The sequence below is a fragment of the Drosophila teissieri genome, chromosome 3R, assembly GCF_016746235.2.
Source record: "Drosophila teissieri strain GT53w chromosome 3R, Prin_Dtei_1.1, whole genome shotgun sequence".
Taxonomy (NCBI): Eukaryota; Metazoa; Arthropoda; class Insecta; order Diptera; family Drosophilidae; genus Drosophila; species Drosophila teissieri.
In genome coordinates, this window is record NC_053032.1 from 27,515,251 (window position 1) to 27,536,786 (window position 21,536).

At 41.4% G+C, this 21,536-nt stretch overlaps 1 protein-coding gene and 1 long non-coding RNA gene across 6 annotated transcripts in view; one reads left to right on the forward strand and one right to left on the reverse strand.

Annotated features, from left to right (window-relative positions):
* The window catches only part of LOC122622238 (maternal protein pumilio), a 171,746-nt gene that overhangs the window by 42,766 nt on the left and 107,444 nt on the right, over positions 1-21,536 (reverse strand). The window lies entirely within an intron of this gene.
* On the forward strand, positions 20,411-20,982 carry LOC122622241. The gene is made up of 3 exons (XR_006326281.1): positions 20,411-20,533; positions 20,593-20,731; positions 20,820-20,982. It is a non-coding gene; the product is annotated as an uncharacterized LOC122622241 (long non-coding RNA).

Genomic DNA, 21,536 nt, shown 5'->3' on the forward strand with positions numbered 1-21,536 from the left:
TAATTTGCTATCCCGCAACTAGGTTTCTCTTCTCCGTTTTATACATTATACAAAATTTCATCATTTCTATAATATTTCTCTCAGTGCACCCCTGCTAACTTGCTTTTTACCTTTAGCTATTTTTCCTGTTGGTCATTTGCCTGTGGAGGTGGAAGTTCTGCCTGTGTAAATATTTGGCTTTAATAGAATAAAATGATGAGCAGCTCGGTACCGAAAAAATTATTTACGGCCCTCATAACAAGGAAGAGCACAAGGACGAGCCAACGGCAGGAATACGCAGGAAGAAGGAAGTGAGGAGGAGGAGCAGCTGAAGGAGGAGGTGGAGCTCTGGAGAGATGGACGTGAAGGACTCGGGCCAAGCCCTGGGGCCAAAACACTTAAATTAATAAAGTAAATAATAAGAATTACGCACAGGACGAGCCGAATATAGAGAGAGAGTGAGAGAGAGCGAGGCGAAATGAATAAGGACAACGACCAGGTGGCAGGCTCAAGTCCTAAAGCGTTGAAAGTGAATTAAATGCCATTTGTGGCTTAAAAAATGGCGCCAGGCAAGCGAATGAATTTTGCGCGCAGCAACCTGGATGGGATTTTGGGACTCTTCCCGTTTTCCCACTTTTTTTCAGCAAAAATGCTGTCGAAAAACACTTGAATTTCGGCCAATGCTTTCGGGGACGAGAATGAAAACCAAAAGATGCCGCACTCATTTTGTTTGGGGGCATTTTTGCGTCCGCTGATTAATTTATGGCGGACATTTTGTGGCTCTAGAATGTAATCACATTTTAGCAGTTAGCGCCTAATCCCGCTCAATATGGCTTAGCTACGCCTGCTCCTACGGCCGCCAGTCGTCCCATTCATTCTGCTGCCTGGCAGCTTAGGGCCCCAAAGCCCCCTGATTGAATCGGAAAATAATTATGCGGACTCTTCTGTGGCTTCACTACGTCGTGTCCTTTTTTTTTGTATTTATGGTGCTTGGCGGTTTGCTGTTGAAGATCGATTGTTGGAAGGACTTACCTACAATGAGAAGACAAATTAAATTTTGATTAATTTTACAAGCAACAATAAATGGGCAGAGAAAGAATGCGAAGGAACAGCAGCGAAGGACGACGAGCAGGCCTCCTTGTCAAAATCATTTAAATAAATTGCTTTCTTTTGCCTAATTTAAAGGCCTACTTAAAAATCCATTACAAAATTTGCATAAATCTATAAAAAGACAAACAAGGCGACGAGCGAACTGAAAGGATCAGAAGGGAAGTCGTTTTTGGGATGCGGTAAAAGAGTTTTGGTTACTCTACAAAGTCGTTAGACTCGGAAGATACAACATACATTTTTTGATAAAGTATTTTCAATAAAAATAATAATACTTTACATATATTTAATATTCTTAATGTTTATAATACGTTCAAAGCTGAAATAAAGAGTACGTAAAATTCGTTTTTTTGTCGCAGTCGCAGTTTGGAACTTGATGAAATTGACAAGAAGCTGTCATTAATTTGCATCAAATCAATTTCCCTTCGACAGCTGCCGGGCCAAAGGAGTCTTGTCCTAGGCATGTCCTGGCATAAAAATGCAAATTTGTTTTGGCTTTAAAGGGCCAAGAGGCAAAGGCAAAGGACCTGGACCCGGACCCAGACCCACCCTGTCATCAGCTTTGGCTTTGGCTTTGGCATATGTGACATGACAACAAATAAAATTGCTAAAATATTATTACAAGTAATAGGACCAAGCAGCAGGCAGCAGACAGCAGGCAGGCTGACTGGCTGGCAAAACATAACGTAACCACACCCATGGAAAAAGGGTGTTTGGTGTTGATATCGACGCTGATGATGATGATGACGAGGATGCCGACGCCGACACCGACGCCCTCAGACGCTATCGATGGGCATATCCATGGCAAAGGCTCAGGCTCAGGCTCAGTCCTCCTCTTTCGAAGTGCGGTTAGACGTGCCCAAAATACATTAAAAGTTATACAACAAATGGCAAGGGGAAAATTGGGAGAAAGTCTCAACATTTTCTATACAAACAAATTGCTGCGTACGCGACTTGAAAGCCAAATTTGATTGATGTTGCATTCTATAGTCGGCTTTTAGTTTCCATAGCCGTATAAGTTGTAGCACCAAATGGATAAATGAAAGTTGTTAATACCCTGCACTCACAACTTACAGGCAGCACTAAATATTCTGATTCGAAAGGTGAAATTTGTTTACCAAAAGCAAGTGACTCTCGCTGTTGTAGGGTATCGTCGAAATGTTGTTTTCATAATGCGATTTTAAGTGTTTATTGTTGTGGAATTAAACGAAACTTTCTTCGTGAAAACGTTTCAACAAATTTGTTACTCGAACTCGAATGCTACAAGAATAAGAATCAAATTGAGTGTGACTGCGATGATGAAGTTGTGATGACCAGACTTTCGGCAATGAGTCATCGCAGAATGATGGAAACGGATGGAGGTCGCCGCGCCCGGGGTTAGGATAATTGAAAATCTGTCAACACTTTTACTAGAGCATGGCGAAGCGAAATAAAATTGCAATTTCTGCAAACAAGAATGTCATAATTTTTCGGAGGCCGTCCGAGGCAGGGATGAGATTGGATGGGGGTGCCACAAACTGTCGCAGCGACGAGCAGCTGTTGGCCAACGAGAATTCTCTGTTGGCCCTATTTATAAAACAATTTTTTTGTTGCCGTATACCGCCTGGCGTCTTCAGTTGCAGATTTATTGAAATCTTTCTGGTCAGTTGTTGGCCTGTGTCAGTTGATGGTGGGTCTGTATTTTTTTGTTCCTTCTTTCTTTTTTTTTTGGTGGCATAGTTGAGCCCATTTCTGTCCAATTAAAACGGTTTTAGCCGTCATTTGAAATTGAAATAGTGAAATACGCAAACAGATTTGCTGCTGCAGCAGACAAAATGCATTCTGGCGAACTGCAAATTTTCAAATTGGGCATCAAAATATAAATCCCGCTATAAAAAATGGGAATTTTGGCGTTATTTGTGAGGGATTAAAAATCAACAAATTGCACTGATATGTGCTCTTGGGAATAGCTTGTTAACGAGAACATGACAAAGCTTTACATTGTGGGCACATTTTACGTTTAATTAATTCATATGCCGTGGCCATCAAATATTGTCGTTTTGCCAATAAAAAAAATATTGTATAGAACTATTGATATACTAAAGCCAACATCTCTCAATTAATTGGGATTTTTTGAACATCGTGCTAGCATTCCAAAACTATCTGCAAAACTCAAAATTGTTGTTCAAAATATCTATATCTATATGGGTAGCCGTCTTCTTTAATGGTTTCTCGTTTATAATGCTGCAGATGCCCATTAAGATATCAGTATCACCAGCAGGAGAGCATCAACAATCTTCGTCGACTGACTTCCACTTGAATCTCAAAATGGGTGTAAAATTCGCACTTAAAATCTGCTTTTATGCCCATATCCTGGCAATTGCAGCCGGGGTAACAAGTGGGCGTGGTCGTTTGCCCACACACACACGAGCGCTCTTATAAATTTTAGGCCATAAAAAGCCAAGTCGGGCCATTTTTGATGTTATGCGATATATGCGACTGGCACCGCAAAGTATGCAACATTTATTTTTAATGCCCGCCAAACATTTCCGTGCCCCATTTTCCGCGAGCCAAAAAATAAAGGGTGGAATACGATGGAAAAGCCAACACCACTGCAGCATACATCGCACACACACACACATATATATGCTGCACATAGATATACATATATATATTTTACGCGCTTAGAATATCAATTTGGCGAATGCGATTTGGTCATAAATGCCAAAAAAGGAACAACAATAAATTCAGGCGTGCAGCATTCCATGCCGCAAAAATGGAGGTGGAGGTGGAATGGTTATGGCAGCTTTTCCGCCGCTGCCCTTTGGTGACATGTTTTCCTGCGGTTTTCCCAGCGCTTTTTTAATGCCGCAAAAAATTGCGTTGTAATTTTTGGTTTCTCTGCTGCGCGACAAAATCCAGCTTCTCGCTGAGCTGCACGCTGCAAGTGGACATGTTGTGGTTGTATTGTTTGTTGAAATTAAATTATGCGGTTGTTGCACAACATTCGAAAGAACATGAACATTGTGTAATACAAATGCGAAATAACGAGCGCATTTTAATTGGCAAATTCTGAACGCTGAAAGCTGGAAGCTACGTTTTAAGAGCAACATTTCTGATTCACTTCGCAGAATTTGCTACCTAATTAAAAATGAGCGGGCAAAAATGCTAAAAGTCGCCCCGCTTTTGGGGGAGAAAAGGGGCGGGGCGGAGGATCCATCTTCAGGACTTTGACAGTTTTCAGTTGTAGATGTCTCCCCAGCCGTTTTGCCGGCTTCCGTCCGCCATTTCTATCGCTTTTTACGCTTTACAACAAAGCAATTTCCGCAGACGACACTCTTCGCTCAAAAAGAGAGCGCGCGTAAAAAAGATTTCTCCTTCTCTGTTCATAGGGAGGAGTTTTTTTCTCGTCCTTTTTTTTTTCTCCTTTGCATGGCACTTAAAAAATTTACAAAGTGCTTTGTGAAGGAGACCAAAACGCTTCAACGCTCCCGCGGCTGCCGCTGTTGGCAATGAAGTGCAAATTGCAGTGCAAAGTGTCCGCCAGCCACCTATCTGCCTCTCTTTCTATCTGTTTCGCGCCATCCCGCTCTAGCGCACTGCATTTGGTTTTGCAACTTTTGCTTATTTGTCACACGAATTTTTTGCGAACTTTTTTATGCAGCTGCTGCTGCAGCGAGGAAGTCACTTGCAGTTGTTACCGCGACTCCCACTCAGTTTCACAGTTTCACCTCCCCCTTTTCACGCTTTCTATAGCCATCTCTTTCGTTCTGTATATTTCCCTCTTTTTCGCCGTGTTTGGCAAACTTTTCGCTGCCACGCCTTGTCATTTGTCTCGCCATTGGTCGGCCGCCCCTTGTAGTTTTAATTGTGTTCGGTTTTTGTTTGCCGCGCTTCTTCAAGTGGCTCCCCAAAGCACGAAAAGGTGTCCTAAAAACTCATAGCTGCATTCAAAAAGTATCTGCATACTAGAGTTTAAGATTACCTTAGTAGTTAGGAATTTATTCCTCTTAAACATTGAACTATGTTTATTCTTGATCCTTAAACTGAGATGAGATTTAAATGAATCGGCACATCATTAAACTGCTCGGCAGGAAGTGGCTACATAACCGAAGTGTTTAATTATTAAAGAACAATTTCAATGATAAATAAATGTGGGGCGTCCGCATTGTTGTGCAGTTTTTATCTCACTTCTGGCACACTATTTGCTTTTCCCGAAAGCGACAGCAATTGGGTATGGACTGAAACCAAACCAAACGTAGCGTATAAATAAATGTTATTGACAATTAATTTCTGGCTCGCAATCAATTTGCGTTATTTATTGTACAGTAGTTCGTATCCTCCCAGCGACTGGGGTGGAATTTAAAAATTTAAGTCGTGCCAGTGAAATCTCATATTTCACTTTCCAGCATGGTCTATCATTTTGTTAGCGGAAATTTGTTCGCACACATATTTGAGCGCCCAACTCCCCTGCGTCCCCCCACCCTGCCCCGCCCCCTTCGCCACCAAACAAGAGGGGAAGGTTAAATTGTAATATTTCGTCACCTTTGCAAGCAGTCCGGGCCAAAAAGGCAAAAGCTCTGCATAATTTAGCAGGCAGCAGACAGTGAAGCGAGCCCCATAATGTATGCTATGCTCTAGGAGAAGGCACAACAACGCACACACTCGCAGCTGCCATTACCATATCACACAGGACCCTAGATATGCATGAGTGTGTGTGTGTGCTGTGTATGTTGTGTGTGTGTTAGGTTGAGGGAAAACATTGCCGGAAGTCACTTTAACGATGCGCGAGTAAGTAATAACAGCGAACAAAACGCCAGAGCAGCGGGCCAGCCAGGCAAGTTGAACAGCAAAAAAATAGAGAAGAGAGAGAGAGAACGGAAAAAGGACCCAACGAAGGACCCAGACAGGAAGAGACCGATGGGATGGCAAGAAGATGAAGGACATGAAGTACGGCCAACAAAATGGTTCACATTCGTCCTGCATGTGTGAGCGAAATAACGCTAGACTAACATTCCTGGCGACGGGCAACAGGGTGTCCTGCCCCATTCTATTGCCAAAAAATATGCAGGTAACGAATTCCTGCTCCTTCTCCTCCTTTTTTGGCAGTTCGTTGGCAGCGGCTGAGATTGCCGCCAAACAGCCAGAAGCCACGATTCAGTGAGATTGCTCTTGGCCAAGTTCGCTACGCTACCCTATAGTGATGGATTAACTGGGAAATCCTGGCGGGGATTAACCGGGATTTTGGTAAGCCACGCAAAATGGATTAAACGGTTTAATTTGCTAATTAAAAAGCCGCAAATAACTACAGTAAACTGGAACTGAATTAAATTCAAACATTTTAAGACGGAAAGTTGTGCATTTCGTTTAATATATAATATAATGAAAACTTTGCTGCGCTAATTTCGATAGAGATTTTGTTCACAAAAAGACACTTGAAGGTGTCTTAAAATCTTCACCAGAGAAACTCTAGTAGAAATCTAGTGGAAAATCCTCGAAAGGATGAAAAAATACAGAACATGCAAAGAAGATTGCGGAAAATCCACACGGGATTTTGGATTGTTTACTCAGCCGGCGGTAGCAGCAGAAGTGGGATAGGATTGGAAGCATTGGAAGAAGGAAGGGAGAGCCAACGAAAACAGGGCAAAGAAAATGCAATTGCAATTGGATCTCTTCAATGTTTGCCATATCCTAGGGATACACAAGCCAAACACACTCATACACGTGCATCTGGGCCCGCTGTTTGCATTTGCCCTGGTGTTTAGGCAAATGTTTGTTGTGATCCAAAACAAGCGGTACGTAGGTAGAGGGGGCAAATCTGGGGGGGAGGCAAAATGGGGTTTAGGGATCTAGAGACAGAAACTGCCGACTGCTGGCATTTATGATGCTCAAGTGAAATTATGAGTCGTTGAGTAGACAACTCTGACAAGGACAACAGACGCGGACGTTGATGAAGCAGGAAACAGGACGCAGGACGTTGGATGCAAGAGGAGAAACTGCATAGGGAATTGGGTAGAGAAAGTGCACGGGAAAACACGGAACAGGATCCAGAGAGGTAGCAGCGGCACAAGTGGGTAGACGACGACGACGTGGATGTCCACGTGGAAAACGGTGCCATGTTTTTTCTAGACACACTGATAAAAGTTGCATGAACTGGGATTCATCGATTTTGCAACTTTCTACGCTGTCAAAAACCAAGCAAATTTATCTTAAACTGATATAACGCAAAGGGTAAAATTGGAGCATAATTTTTATGCTACCTAAAAGTGTTAGATTCCTGCACTTTTTCTCCCAGTGCAGTGCTGTAACCTGTCATATGCATATCCATCCGCAAGGATGGCGAGCACCTACTACAGCAACAGCAACGGCAACAAACTGCAGGGAGCACCGGAGGAGACTGCCAACTGCAATTGCCAGGAGGTAAACGTGGGCCAAGAAATGAGAAAATATAACAGGCAGACAGGCAGGAGGAACGTAACAAATGTTGCCAGCCAAAACTGCGAGTAGACGGGAGATTGGCGACGGGGGGTTTTGGCCGTAGATGAAGAGAAATGTGCAGCTTATAAAATGCGAAACGCAGTGAGAACGAGCACTGAAGTCAGTCAGTTGCATTGGCCTTTTCTTTTCTTTTCTTTTCTTTTATTTTCATTTTTTTTTTGCCTCAAATGGTGGAAACGTGTGTGCGAAAGGCCTTGAGAAATGTTTACCATAAGCTTAGACAGAAACAGCCACCCATTTTCCACCTTCACTCACTTTGTTTTCCGAAACTGATGAAACGGAAATTGCCATTTTCTTTGCTAAATTTTCACATCTTTGCAAAGGAAATCAAATGGGAAAAATTAGCATTTATCTGCTGTTGAAGTAGATTATTAAAAGGGAAATTACATTAGAAATGATGCGATGGCTGCTAGATAAATGTGTTACGTGCAACACTGCGTATGAGTGATTCTACTTTATAAAATCCTCTTTAAATTGTTAAAGTTTAATTATGGCCTAGTGCTTCGCTTTTGTTTTTTCTAGGGAGTTCAGAAACTGCAGGAGCAGACATCAGAATGCGCAAACAAAGCTGCAAACCATTTTTTTTCGAGTCCCTGGCACGTTCCAAATGAATCGTTTCTGGCGTTTGTCATTTGATGGGCCTGTATCTGAGTCTGATTCTGATTCTGGGGGAATACTGTTCACCACTGTGGGGTGTTTTCCTTATCCTTTGTTGTATATAATTTTTTCCTTTTTTGATTTTGGCCTCTTCCACACTCAAAATTCCTGTTGTTGTAGTGGCGGCGGTAGGGCCGACGAAAAAATGGCATAAAAAGTAGCTAACCGAAACTGAAACCTTTTGTGTCGCTGCAAATGCTCTGCGGTTACTTACCCACCCAAACTGCAGCCACGAAGGACTAGGGTCCAAAAAGTCCACAGTCTAGACATTGCCATTTCCGTTTAACGTGACTGCTTTTCAGGAAGGGAGTCGGCGGAGTGACAACGTGGCGACTGCTTCCATTATCATCATTTTCGCCTTTAATTTGCGCGACTTTTGCTCACTTTCGGCTCTTGTTCCCACATTTTTTTTTTAATTTTTTTATTTTTTTTTTTAGCCATTTGCATGTTGACAAGAAAAAAGGGTTGCCAGCAAAAGCAAAGGAACCATTTTTTTACGCCAGTATCCAGAGCCTTGTACACCGCCGTTAGTTATAACAAAAAAATTCTATTTATTAATGTTATTTTTTTGCGCTGCCACTTTTTTGTTTCCACCTATATCGTTTTCGCTTTGGGCTAATTCACTTAGTCGTTTGGACCTGGTCTAAAAGGTTTTCCAACCACAAAATCCAGGCAGAAACTCATGGCCACACACAATCGCCCTCTCCCTGAGCCATTTCAGCCATTTTTATATATATTTATTTTTAGTTTATCTCTGCCAACCCACAGCGAGTGTATTTTTTGTTTATGACGTGTCAATGATATGAATTTAATCGATAAGCCACGCGAGAACGGAAACTGGTAAAAACCGCAGCAAAGCCGGCAACAAACGATAAGCTTCTCGTCCTGCGAACTCAGCCTGTTTCCACCACCCGCTTGGCTGCCGTATGTGAGTTCTGTGGCTTTTTTTAACCAAACTGAAATATGGCGAAAGGCATTTATAATTTAAGCAAACTGACAATGTTTTGTTGGGATTAAAATTGCCAAAACAAACTGATGAAATAAATATGATGCCGATGTGTGGGCTTAGATTTGAGTGGTGAGCGATATGAAGAGTGAATGCTTTGCGGCCTAGAAAGCATATTTTGCGAATCGGATAAAGTTGTTAACCGATTTGGGTTAGTGGTGAGCAATATCTACGCCATGCTATAAACTATTCAAATAACTTGTTCGATTTTTGGAATGTGCCACACTCAAATAATTTCAAATATCCACACAGCACATAAACAACGAGGCTCTGTTCATTTGAACACTTTTATTAAACGGATTGCGGTTAATGTATCACTTGATTGGCACTATCGGAGCTAACTTTTTGCACTCGTGCATGGTGAATTGGCTGTTGGGGATATGTATAATATTATTGGCGATTCTTGCAATGTTTACCAAGTTGCAGTGCTGTCAGAAAGAGAGAGAGAGAGAGAGACAGACTGGCAGAGGGAGATGGGTAGAGAGTAGAGCGATGGAAGGATATCGAGTGAAAACAAATTCAATTGCAAATTGAATTTTTATTGAATGTTGGCGCGGCATAGCTAGCTGAAACAAAACAAGACAACAAAATGGGGAATGTTTTGGAAGCCAAAAAACAGAAAATACACGCAAAAAAAGCTAGCATACTCGCTAGCAGACATCAGTGGTGGTTGGCTTGCTCTCGATTTGTGTTTTGCAATTTTTGCTTTTCAGTTTAACTTTTTCCTGCTGCTGCTCTGCTGCTTTGACATTTTTGTAATTTTTTTCTTTGTTTTATTGGTGTGTTGCCTATGCTCGTATGAAAGTTGTGCTATGTTCGCTGTTGGCTGTCGGTGTTCTTTCGCCCAAAGTCAATAGCAGGAAATTCAATTTTCCCCGGCAAACTAAAGTCTGGGGAAAGTTGGCTCCTTTACCCACTACATCCCACTCTTGCTGTTGTTCATGAATCCAACCAAGCAACCAACCCACTGCTCCGCATCCACATTCATTCCATTCTGCAGCCTGAATATTTTATATGTGTGTGAAGAATCTCTGGGTTCGAACATCTAATATGCCAGGCTCAAGCCAAATTTCATGTGCCTCCAGAAAGGGAGTGAACTTTGCAATATGTTCTGCCTTTATCAGGGGCACACATTTTGTTTCACTGCCTTTATCGGGCAACACAGGAAATGTTATAGAAATTTTTTGCCTTATCAGGGCAAACCGCAAAACAACAACAAAAAATCCCGCATCGGCCTGACACAATTTTCAACTCGACTGTTGACGAGTCTTGTGTTTTGTTATAATTAAAAACGAGAATGCTTTCGATATTGCTAAAGGGTATGGGTATTTCAGAGATGCTTGTGTATGCTGTATGATATAGAAACTCCACTTGAAACTTAGCTGCCATTCGATTTTGCCTTCTCGCTGCTGTTTGTGTTCGTTGTTTTGCAGAAAGTTGAACTTACCTGAAAGAAAAGAAGAGGATACATTGGTTAGATATAATTTAAATGTTTAAAAATGTATATTTAGTGCCCCCAATTATAGAAAAACAGTACAATCAACTGACCAACAAAATTACCCAGTTAAAAAGCAGGTTATAAAATACTGCCTCTTTTTTTAAGAACCCCCCTCGACTAGGGAAAATCCTCTGAGGGAGGCGGCGCCAGGCAAATGGAAAAATAATTAAAAGCTATGACAATTTGCTTTTATTTTCCGCATTTGATGGTGCGGCTTTTTACCCGCAGAGTGCGGCGTGCGTTTCTTCTTTCTCTTTTTCATTTTTGCCAAGGAGGCTGGGCTGCGACACAAATCCCCAAACACGTCGCTCACATTTCAATTTACGCATGAAAATGTCATTTCCGACAAGACCAAATTTGCATGCAGGAATCCGGGGCACAACAACGAAAAAAAAAAAAAGTAAAGGGGGGGTAGCAACAAAAAACGAGGCTATCCTCTCATCTTAGACACGCCCCCTTCTTCCACAACGCCCCCCCTCCCCGCCTGCTGGCTGTTACGCACGCCAGAAAAAAGTGTAATAAAATTAAGAATTCCAAGCTGCCGTGACAAATATTTTTCTTCATGTTCTCTTCTTTTCCACTTTTCCTCTTTTCTCCTCTCAACGCAATGAATGGTAAGTGGACAGGAGGGGGGTGCGTGGAAAAGCGGGAAAACTGGGGAATGAGCAAATGAGTGACAGGCCTGAGGAATGGGAAACTCTGACGTTGAGTGCCAATTTCGCGCTGGAGAACCAGCAGCATCCATACCATTTCCCTCACTCATAGTTACGCAATTTTCCCCGCCACCCATGGCGAGAGTATATTAAGCCATAAAATTAGTGCGTCCAAGGGGGGGATGGTGGAAATTGGGGAAAATAACTCGGTACGTGCACGGCATTAGAGGGCAACAAAAGTAGCTCCAGTTGAAATTTGTTTATTTGTGATGCATCACATAATTAGAGGGAGTTGCGCCATTAGATGAAAAAGATCATGAGCTCGGACAAGAGGAAGTAATAATCCATCCAGATGATGGCTAGAATGAGGGTCACATTGGGGGGAAAAGCCAGCTTGACATAACTACGGGGTTTCCATACAATTATGGCAATTGGAAATGAAGGGAAACATAATGGTTTCGGTTGGGAATCTTAAAAAGAAACGGGGGAAGAATATTGACCGAATTAAAGTACTATACATTTGTAAGAGCTGAGTTTTACAAATAACAAGAGACAGTGATGGGAAAAGCGTTACAATTCCGCCCTCGAAATGCCTAATACCCTTTTAATTGGCATCAAATTTCTGGGAATCTTAACGGAATGAAAATCTGAAAACGATGCCATGCAACCCTCTTCACAATGACATCTGATTAGAATACCAATAACAAGGCGGCTCGGTGTATCTGTCAGAATAACAAGCGAAAAGCGGCTGAAGATGCTCCCAGAAGACATTCATACTTGTACAGATACTCAACCTACAACATTCTCATTCATATACACCCCAGACCAGACTCATTGAGCGCCTAATCCAGTGATAAGCATCTAACTGCCAGACATCAGTCAGCTCGTCGAAAATCATCAAATTAGTATGCAAAAGACATGGGGCCAGATGGTCGGCGTTGTTCCTGCGACTTTGCGAGATGCTGAACCTGATGCCAAAGCTGATGCTGATGCTTATGCTGATGCTGATGCTGATGCTGATGCTGATGCTGATGCTGATGCTTATGCTGATGCTGATGCGACTCGACAACAAGATGAGATGGAAAACAAATGAGTTTGTTATCATAATCACGAAATTATGAGCACTGCTTTATGAATAATTTGCTTTGAGAAATTGCCGAGGGCGGACACTGAAAATGTTAATCAGGTCAGATCGTTTTTGGTTTTTTGGTTTTTATTTGTCCCCCTTCTTTGTGATGATGCAACCAGCCGGCAGCGAGACCAGCGAGGATGGCAGAGACAAACATGGCCAGAAACAGCAACAGCAACAGAAACAGGGCGGTACAGAAGCAGCCCACACAACATTTGTCAATTTAAATGAGCCGTAAACACTTTTCGCCAATTTTTATGATTAATTAAGTGTCCACATTAATTGCAGTCGAACATGAACATGAAGCACATGCAGCACCACCACCAACACGACCAACATCACAGGGCGGCGACTTTCGACAAGACCCCAACAATTTGCTGCCACGTAAAAGGCAGGAAAAGGCGAAACAAATTGCAAAGCAATCGCTGGCAGCCTCATCTGCCGCCATCTGCAACATCTATATAGCTGATGGTTCCTACCATACATATAGGTATACAGTCTATATCTGGACACTGGCAGGTAATGCCGCGAACGTTCGCCTTTTGAGCCTGATTAACTGTACAAATGGCAAGACAATAATTTATTACGAAAACGTTGCGAGCATATTAATATGGCCAGGGCGAATAAAAAGGCATCAAATACTAATGAAAAACGTGGCACTACTGTGCGGAAGCAAAAAATACGCGGAAAATCTGTGAAAAGTAAATAAACAATACTGATGGAATTGAAGTGAAGTGGATAGAAGCAAGGGTCAAGCAAATAAAAATGAAGTGTAATAATACAAGAAACTTGATGAAATTACTTGGAATTAAGAGCACAAAAATGCAGAAAGTGCCTTCACTTTGTAAAAAATGTATATAACAATAAACAAGTCTGTGATGGGTTGAGCGAGCCAAAATACAAACAGCAGGTGCAGTATGGCAAATTAGGTATGAGAATGCCCAGAAAGCTTCCCAGATTCATCCCGTGAGCTTGGCCAAAAGACGCCCAGTTGCCAGTTGCCAGTTGCCATCTGTATCTTATAATTTATGACACATATTATGGCATTAGATGATACATTTGAGAAGCCGAACACGATGGACCCGATGCAACGGCAAAGAGAGAGCGATTTTGGTCACACGGGGCGGCGACTCGAGTCGGCTTAATTATAATTAGATTTGCAATTGCTTATGACTGCAATAAATGTTTCAATTATTTATAATCTTGCTCTGTATATACACATGTACATATGTATACATGTAATGGAAGCGTTAGAAAGCCTTGTGATTTGCGTTGCGCGTTAATTATGTTCAATTTGCCTATGAAAGTTGTGCAAAATGTTTGTGTAAAAACAACCGACTTTTATTTGTGGCATAAATCATGTTAATTAGCCACACAGATCTCGCTGCATGTTCATCAGATAAAGACCGCTTTCGTTGCGTCTATAAGGGCAACTCCATTAGCATTTCGGGCTGGCCCATTTAAAGTGCCTAAAACTTTTAATGATGGACAATTTATTAAGTGCCTCGACTTTAATGAGAGGCAGACCATCCCCCCCTTCCATCTGAATCTTTAGCAAATCCCCATCCCTCGAATCAATCCATTTGCTTGCGGATCCCATAAATAAATTCTGCACAATTTATCTTCCAAGAGCAAACAAAAACAATTTGAGCAACTATTTACAAACACTAGCGGGCGAGCTGAAGAAGGTAATGGTTCGAACATGTTGATTTGTGGAACCTCATCCTCACTAACCGAAAAAGAAAAAAAAAACCACGGAAAATGTATTCAAAGCTTGTGCGAACGAACAGATTTTGTTGCTCGTGTTGAACAACGCAAATTACGCAAAAACTTAATTGCAATTAAATTGAAATTATATCAGTAATTATGCATATGAAAGTAGTAAACAAATAAGCAACAATAATTACGCGTTGGTAAACAAAAGTGATTGGGTTCAGTTCAGCAGCGGAGAATGGACTGAGAAAAACAGACCGAAATATTGTTTCGAAATCCGGGCGAAGTGTAAACAAATATGTGCTGCATTGAATCGATGGACCAAAAAGTCGGTAAACAGAATGGGTTTGAACAGTTGGCAGAATCGCAAAAATAGTTAAATATATTAGCAGACAACGTGTTCGGAATTTATTGAATTTTATATGAATACAAGTGGGAACAGGTCGTTGGCAAAAACTATACCATAAATGGGTAAAACAGGGCACCACTACTGTTTACACAGCGAAACGCATTTAAAAGTCATTAGATTTAAAGTTCAATATAAAATATATTTTCAATATTCTATATTACTAGAACTTGTTATTAAACCATAAAAGCCAGTTCAAACAAACGAAATCCTGTATTCCTTGCCGCAGAATCGATTAAAGTGGAATTTGTTGGTGCAAATGCACATGATCCTCCCTTTTGTTTGCTTTTCAAAAACACGTCACACATAAATCGCCAAGTAAATACCGCCACACCCATCAAATTAATCAAACAGCTGGTGTGCAGAAACGACAAACCGCATAAACTATGTATAGAGTACTAGATTTTTGGCACACACACCAAACTAGCAGCAGCACTGAAAGCGCGGGAAAAAAAGGGGTAAAATGCTTTGGCGAAGCGCAACGAAAATGCTAATTAATGTGATTATGTGGCCATTTGAAATGTTAAACAATTGTTTAACGATTAGTCAGGCGTGAGAACAAAAATAAGACGGGGGCATACACACTCGCCAAGTCGAAGACATGTGTTTGTCACTAACGAAAGCAGAAGAACAGTGTAAAAGGGGCGCCTTTTGCTGTTGCCAGCGACTTGATGATTAATTGTTGTGCCTTGGGTTAGGGAAAGTGCAGGAAAATCTCTGGCAATTTAATGCCAAAAAGTTTACATCGCTAAAATTGCACATACGCCCCGTGGGGCTCCTACACGCAGATTGAAACTTTTCCTACGCCATAAGGTTGCCTCTTTTTTCTTCTGATTTTTTTTCTCTTTTTTTGTTTGTGCCAAGCTGCCACGAGGTGTTGAAAGTGTGGCAAGTTACGCACATTTGCACCTCCTAACTACCCAGAAAAAAGAATAGGGCATAATAAAATGAAGGGCTGCTGGCAGAGGAGGAAGCAACAAAAAAAAAAGAGAAGCGAGTTCCCTTATCCCCCAGAATGGCAACCCGTTAAACAGCCGCTGCCGCCAGAGAAGGTTGGCCAAATGTTTTCACTGATAAGCACAGACACGCCTCAACTTCACCCTGTGTAAAACCCCACCCACTTTCACCCACTTGTACACACTTTTACCCACCTCTCCTACTAGAACCACCCACCTGCACGGGCAGAGGCTAAACTGACAGCTATAGAGACATTAATGTGACGAGGGTTTTGGGGTTTGGGGTTTGGGTTGCAAACTTGCAGCCGCCAGCCGCCAGCCAGGCAAATCAGTTCACGTCGGTGAAAAGAATCTCTGCACACACTGCTCCCTGAACTCACGCGTCTGTCTGGACTCGGTTATATGATACGTCGGCGGTCGTACGCAAGGTAAGCTAAAGTAGTACAGATTTATCACTGGGCAAATATGGCTAACAGCTTCTGGTGGCCTGATAACGAAAATTAGCCAGGAACTCCGCGTTGCCCTTCCTTTTATATGGTGGTCATTAGAAGTACTATTTTTAGTTATCATAAAAAGAAAAGTCTAGTCTGAAACTATTTTAAAACTATAATCTAATAGATATACCCAAATTTGAAACTCAAGATAAATGTAGCGAAAAAGGAGGCACCTCTATTGACTTTGTAAATCATTGGCCATATATATGTATTTTTCCGGCGAACCATAAGTTGCAGTAAAATCATCCAAAGTCGCATAAATAGCACTTGACTGAAATGTCTGTGGTTTGGTTTTGGGTAAATATATTTACCCAGCAATTGTCGCTGACATTGCGGCAAAGATAAAGAAAACTACAATGGGGCGTTGCGAAGAAGGGGCGCGATAACAATGTTTGTCATTTGCGGCTGCACACAAAAATAACACTCGACATCGTTCCACTCTCTCCGCACAATATACAGAAATTAACTTTTTGCTGTTGTGACGACGCGAGATTTTCACCCAAAGATTTCCTACGCGTTCGTTAAACTTTCTATGTGGCACCCAGTACAGAAGAGGCTCTCCAATTATGGAATTGTCCCGGAAAAAGGTGAACATGACAAACATTTGTGGGTGATAAAAAGCGAGCGATAGAAATAGAAAATAGAAGACCCATTGGGGTCTATAATTGATTTGTCGCCTATATCGCTCGAGTAGATATCGCCCGACAATGGCAATCAATTGTCATTATGTTGGTCCGACCCGAGGCTAATTGAAAGTTGTTGGCCACGATAAGGAAGATGCCCTCGAAAAGTATAATCAATCGATCTTTAAAAGAGTCGAGTGGAAGTGGAAGTGGAATGGGTCGCCCAACTGCGAGTCCATCATAAATAATTCAACATTTACAAGATACTTTTTTGTAGCGCACAGTTTTCAAAAGGGAAAAAGCAAGAAAATCCCAAATAAATGCGCGAGATGTGGCACAAAAATCGGGGTAATCCTTCATCAGCCACCGCAAAATAGAGTTCGATATATCACCAAAGACCGACCGGACCACCCTCGCTGAATACTTTAATTCCACGCAGATATATACATACATATATATAGACATACATACATATATATGCGGATGGATATATATTAAATTTCGATTTTGCAGCCCAACAACAAAGGCACTCTGAGAGCGTGAGCACGTGCGCTAACCTTTGACATATGAGCATGGCGAAACCATCAAACATATTTTATGTATTAAGGATATGCGAGACGACGACCCTTCGCCATCTCGCTCACTCTCCCTGCTCGCTTACTGCCCTCTCTCTTTTCCGCACAGACAAGCAATAAACCCGAGCCATACATATATGGGTGGGAATATATAAAAAACACGTTAACCAAAATAAGTTCGCCGGAGCAAAAAGGGGCAAAAGGGGAGAGAGCGGCAGTTGGGAAAAAAGGGAGACGGCGAGAAAGAAATCACGTTACAGGACTGCAAGGACACACAGGACAGCCTCTCTGGGGAAATCAAAACAGATCAAAATGTCATCTTTAAGAGCTTAAATTTGTATGAAATTGTGCCTCGTAAACCCCACCAACCGAAGCGCGTGAACAAAGGTATTTTCGCCATCCCCATTTCATCTATGCCTAGTGGTCTTTTTACGGCTTACATTACCAAAGTGTTTACCTGATTTGGTTGAATGCTGTCTATTAAAGGATTTAAATATATATCAATTGCTAAATTTCAAACAATCTTGTCCAATGTGCATTCATTTAAATATGTATAGCTTGGAGAAATTAGAGAAATAATGTTAGTAACATAAAAGTTTTTATCGAAGATACTCGTTTAGTGCGAAACCTGGCACCAATTAGAGCAAATTCCTAAGCCTTCAACGCCTTGAAAAATAAAGATATTTGGTTGCAAACCGCTTTGGCAGGTTGCAAATAAACGAAAAGAAAAACGAAACGAAACGATTTTACCAGCCATAAAAAGACAGTTCAATGCTTCAATTCAATTCCATATAGCTAAGAAAAAAGCAAAGTCGACTTCATTGGCCACACAAAAAAAACAAAAAAAGAGAAGAGTGGGAAAAAGTGGGGTAAAAAGCCGGTTGGAAAGAAGAGATTCAAAGGCCACCAAAGACTCAATAAACACATCGTAAATGGATGTGAATGCAGCGAGAAGAGGACTCACTGAACAAACGAATCTGAATTGAATGAGTGAAATTTTATACGTCTCCGCCAGTCATATTCCCCCCCATCTCTTTCTCTATTTCTTTCTCACTCGCCCCATCCTGGTCGCTTACTAATAAAGAACCCTCGTTTAAGTCCATATAGACATCAAATGCATCACGCCCGTTCACTTTACAATAATAAGCCAAAAGCAAATGCAGTGATTTCGGAAAAACCAAGAGATCCCTCTCTCGATTTGCTCCCCATAAAAAAGAACCCCTTACTTGACCGTCCTCTTCTGCTTCTGGACCGGACGTACATCATCATCCACATCCATGTGGAGAGGGTGACAAAACCTAATAAAATTTAATTAAACTCAATCAAAATCCATTTAAGGCGGCACACAACAGAACGACATGAACGCGACCCAGCCACTGAATGCAAGAGGGAGAGCTGAGGTGAGCACTGGAAAAAAAAATGTGGAAGAGGACTGTCCACTTATCGCGGCATTATAGTTTGCCTACGGCCACACTAATTGAGTTCTTTTTTGCATTGCAGCTGCATAAACGGAAATGATGTCAGCACTCGCACTCGTGCATTTGCATCAAGGAAAGATCCATCGTAACAACAAGAGCGGGTTAATTGAAATATTATTGAACACAACTGTACCACTGCGCCCAAAGACACTGGCCATGGAAATATCAGCGAACACAACTGTACCTGGGCTAACGGACAAAAGCTGATTAGCTCGGATTGCAGTGCAGTGCAAGCTATTCAATTAAAATTGACAATTGCTGAGTGGAAATCAATGCATAGCCTAACGATGCAGCTTTGTAGTATATAGCGTCCACCTCCCTTCCCCCCTTTTTCAAACCCCCTATAATATTGCCCGTTTAAGCGTTGAGTGGGTGACAAGCGACAACAATGTCAACCAATTTGAATTCACAACGTTGCCTCTGGTTGGTTGGCTTAATTCAATTTATTAACTGAGCCCTACAAAACGATGAATATGAGATGTGAGCTTGTTAGGCTGCGTTGAAGACAAGTGGGGTCAAAAGGTCAATTTATGCGGCAAGCACACATAAATAACGCCGAGTATTGGGCCAAATTAGATTGTCGTATTTTTCAGCCAATTCCATTTGGAAGAAATAAAAACAACCATTCAATTTCGACAAATTCCATTTTGCGTGTCATTAAAACGAACAAAATTCTCCAGACTCCTCCATCTCCTCTATATATATAGACACATTTTCCGAATATACATATATTTCACGTAATTTTGAACAATGTGTAAATTGCCTGCCATGCTAGCCAAAAGAAAAATATTTTTCTATCATCAAAATCTAAACAGGAGAAAAAGAAAACGGCAGAACGCAAAAAAGAATCCAAATTTTTCTCTCTATAGCAAATATCAGGAAAAACTAAATACACATACATAGTATGCACATGTTTGAGTAAGAGTAGAGTGGAAAAAAAATTGTGAAAATATTCTTCCAAATTAAAAATAAATTTTTACCTCAGCGCAGCGAACGAACATCGGGCTGTCCGGCGTGCAGGTGTGTGCGGTGATGAGATATTTTTAGCAGACACTGTTGACTGCGCACCACTCGCCCGATTTCGCTGTATCTATATAGTCTGCTTAGTGAGTAATTAAACTAGCTGGGTGGAAAATGAGGAGGCGGTGGGCGGCAATCCGCAGGCGGTAGGGATCGAGAGTGGCGGAAAATCAGAGCGACGTACCGACTGTCATATCACTTAAGTAGACATTAATTATGTGCCTGCAAACGGAAAACCTCGGGGGAAATCAGCTCAAAAAAAATTAAATATTGAACACAGAGAAACTAGAAAAACTAGAAAGGTGACCCAGAGTTTTTGCATATTAAGGTACGTGGTGTGTCTTATTCCGATTCTTTTTAACCATGAAGGACATGATTATCAATTACCCAGAACACCTTGACACCAAATGAAATCTTAACCATTTAGTATATATTTCCGAGTATCGAACTGGCTGTTAATACAAAATACCCCAAAAGCATGGGTACAAAGCAAGCCCTGAAATATACGGCATGTGCGCGAGTGTTTCACGTATGTTAATAATGATAATTTTTAAAATGTTTATAGGCCGAACATTATTGGTGTAATGTGGTATGGCAAATACAGTTCAAGGTGTTTTTCGCCGTCCTGAGTTCATTGTTTTGGTTATTGAATTGTATTTTCATGAAACTACATATACAAGCAGGCATTGTATTAAAATGTTCATGAAATTTATGTACGAAAGCTCTCGATCCAGATGCCTTTTCGGTGTTAGTTTACCACAGGTAAAAAACACCCATTAAATTTCAATTAAAAATGTTGTGTTCAATAAGAAACCTTTCAGTTGAAAAGTAATAAAAATATCTTCAGCACAGCAAATATGATAATAAAATGTGGTTTACATTCGCGCAAGTGCTTCGTCCAAGAATCTGTTGAGCATTAAAGTTCTAAATCAGCTTGAAAGCCACGGAAACGTAATTTTTGTAAGTAGATTCCCCAAAATGCATTTGATAGTGTAATAAAAACCGAGAATAAAAACCCATTACACATGTGCTCACAACATCCGAGCAGGGTGCTAAAAGTAGATTGGAGCTGGTGTTCGTTCTCGATACTCCGGCGATGGATAAAACTTACCTGCAAAGAAAAGAAAGGAAATAAAAAATTAGATATTAAAAATTTATTTCGGATGCAACCAGAGCCAACGCGAAGAGCCAACAAAAGTGACTGAGCGAGCGAGGGGCATTTCAAAATATTCGTAAGTTCAAAAATGTAATAAAAATAAGAAATTTATGAAGAATTTAGTAAGTGAGGAGAGGTCGGTGGCTGGGAGTTGGCGGGGAGTGAGTGTGCCTCAAAAGAATTTATGGCTGTAAAAATGTTTATTGCTTCTGTATTCTCTCTTTTTTCCCTGCTGCCAGTTTTTTTTTTCATGTTGCGTGGGTCGTGGGGTGGCAAAGGGGATGTATCCGTATCTAAATTGTTGCACTGCCTGTTGGCTGCCACTGGCTGCCACTTGACAGGTAGTCTCCAAGGAGGGAAACAGAGAACGGTGAAAAGGAAGCCTGTCACTTTGAATAATGTTGGGGGACCACATAAATTGGGCGCCCCGCATGTGAAATGTCCATGTCCAATGTTTGTTCTTTCCACGTCTAATGAGCCAGCTAAAACCATCCAATGCAAGGCGCAAATTTCAACACTTTTTGCGTCCCCCTCCACATCCCACATCAATCGTAAAAATTTTTAAATTAAATGAACGAACATTTTCCCCCGATGAAAGAGAGCATTTGA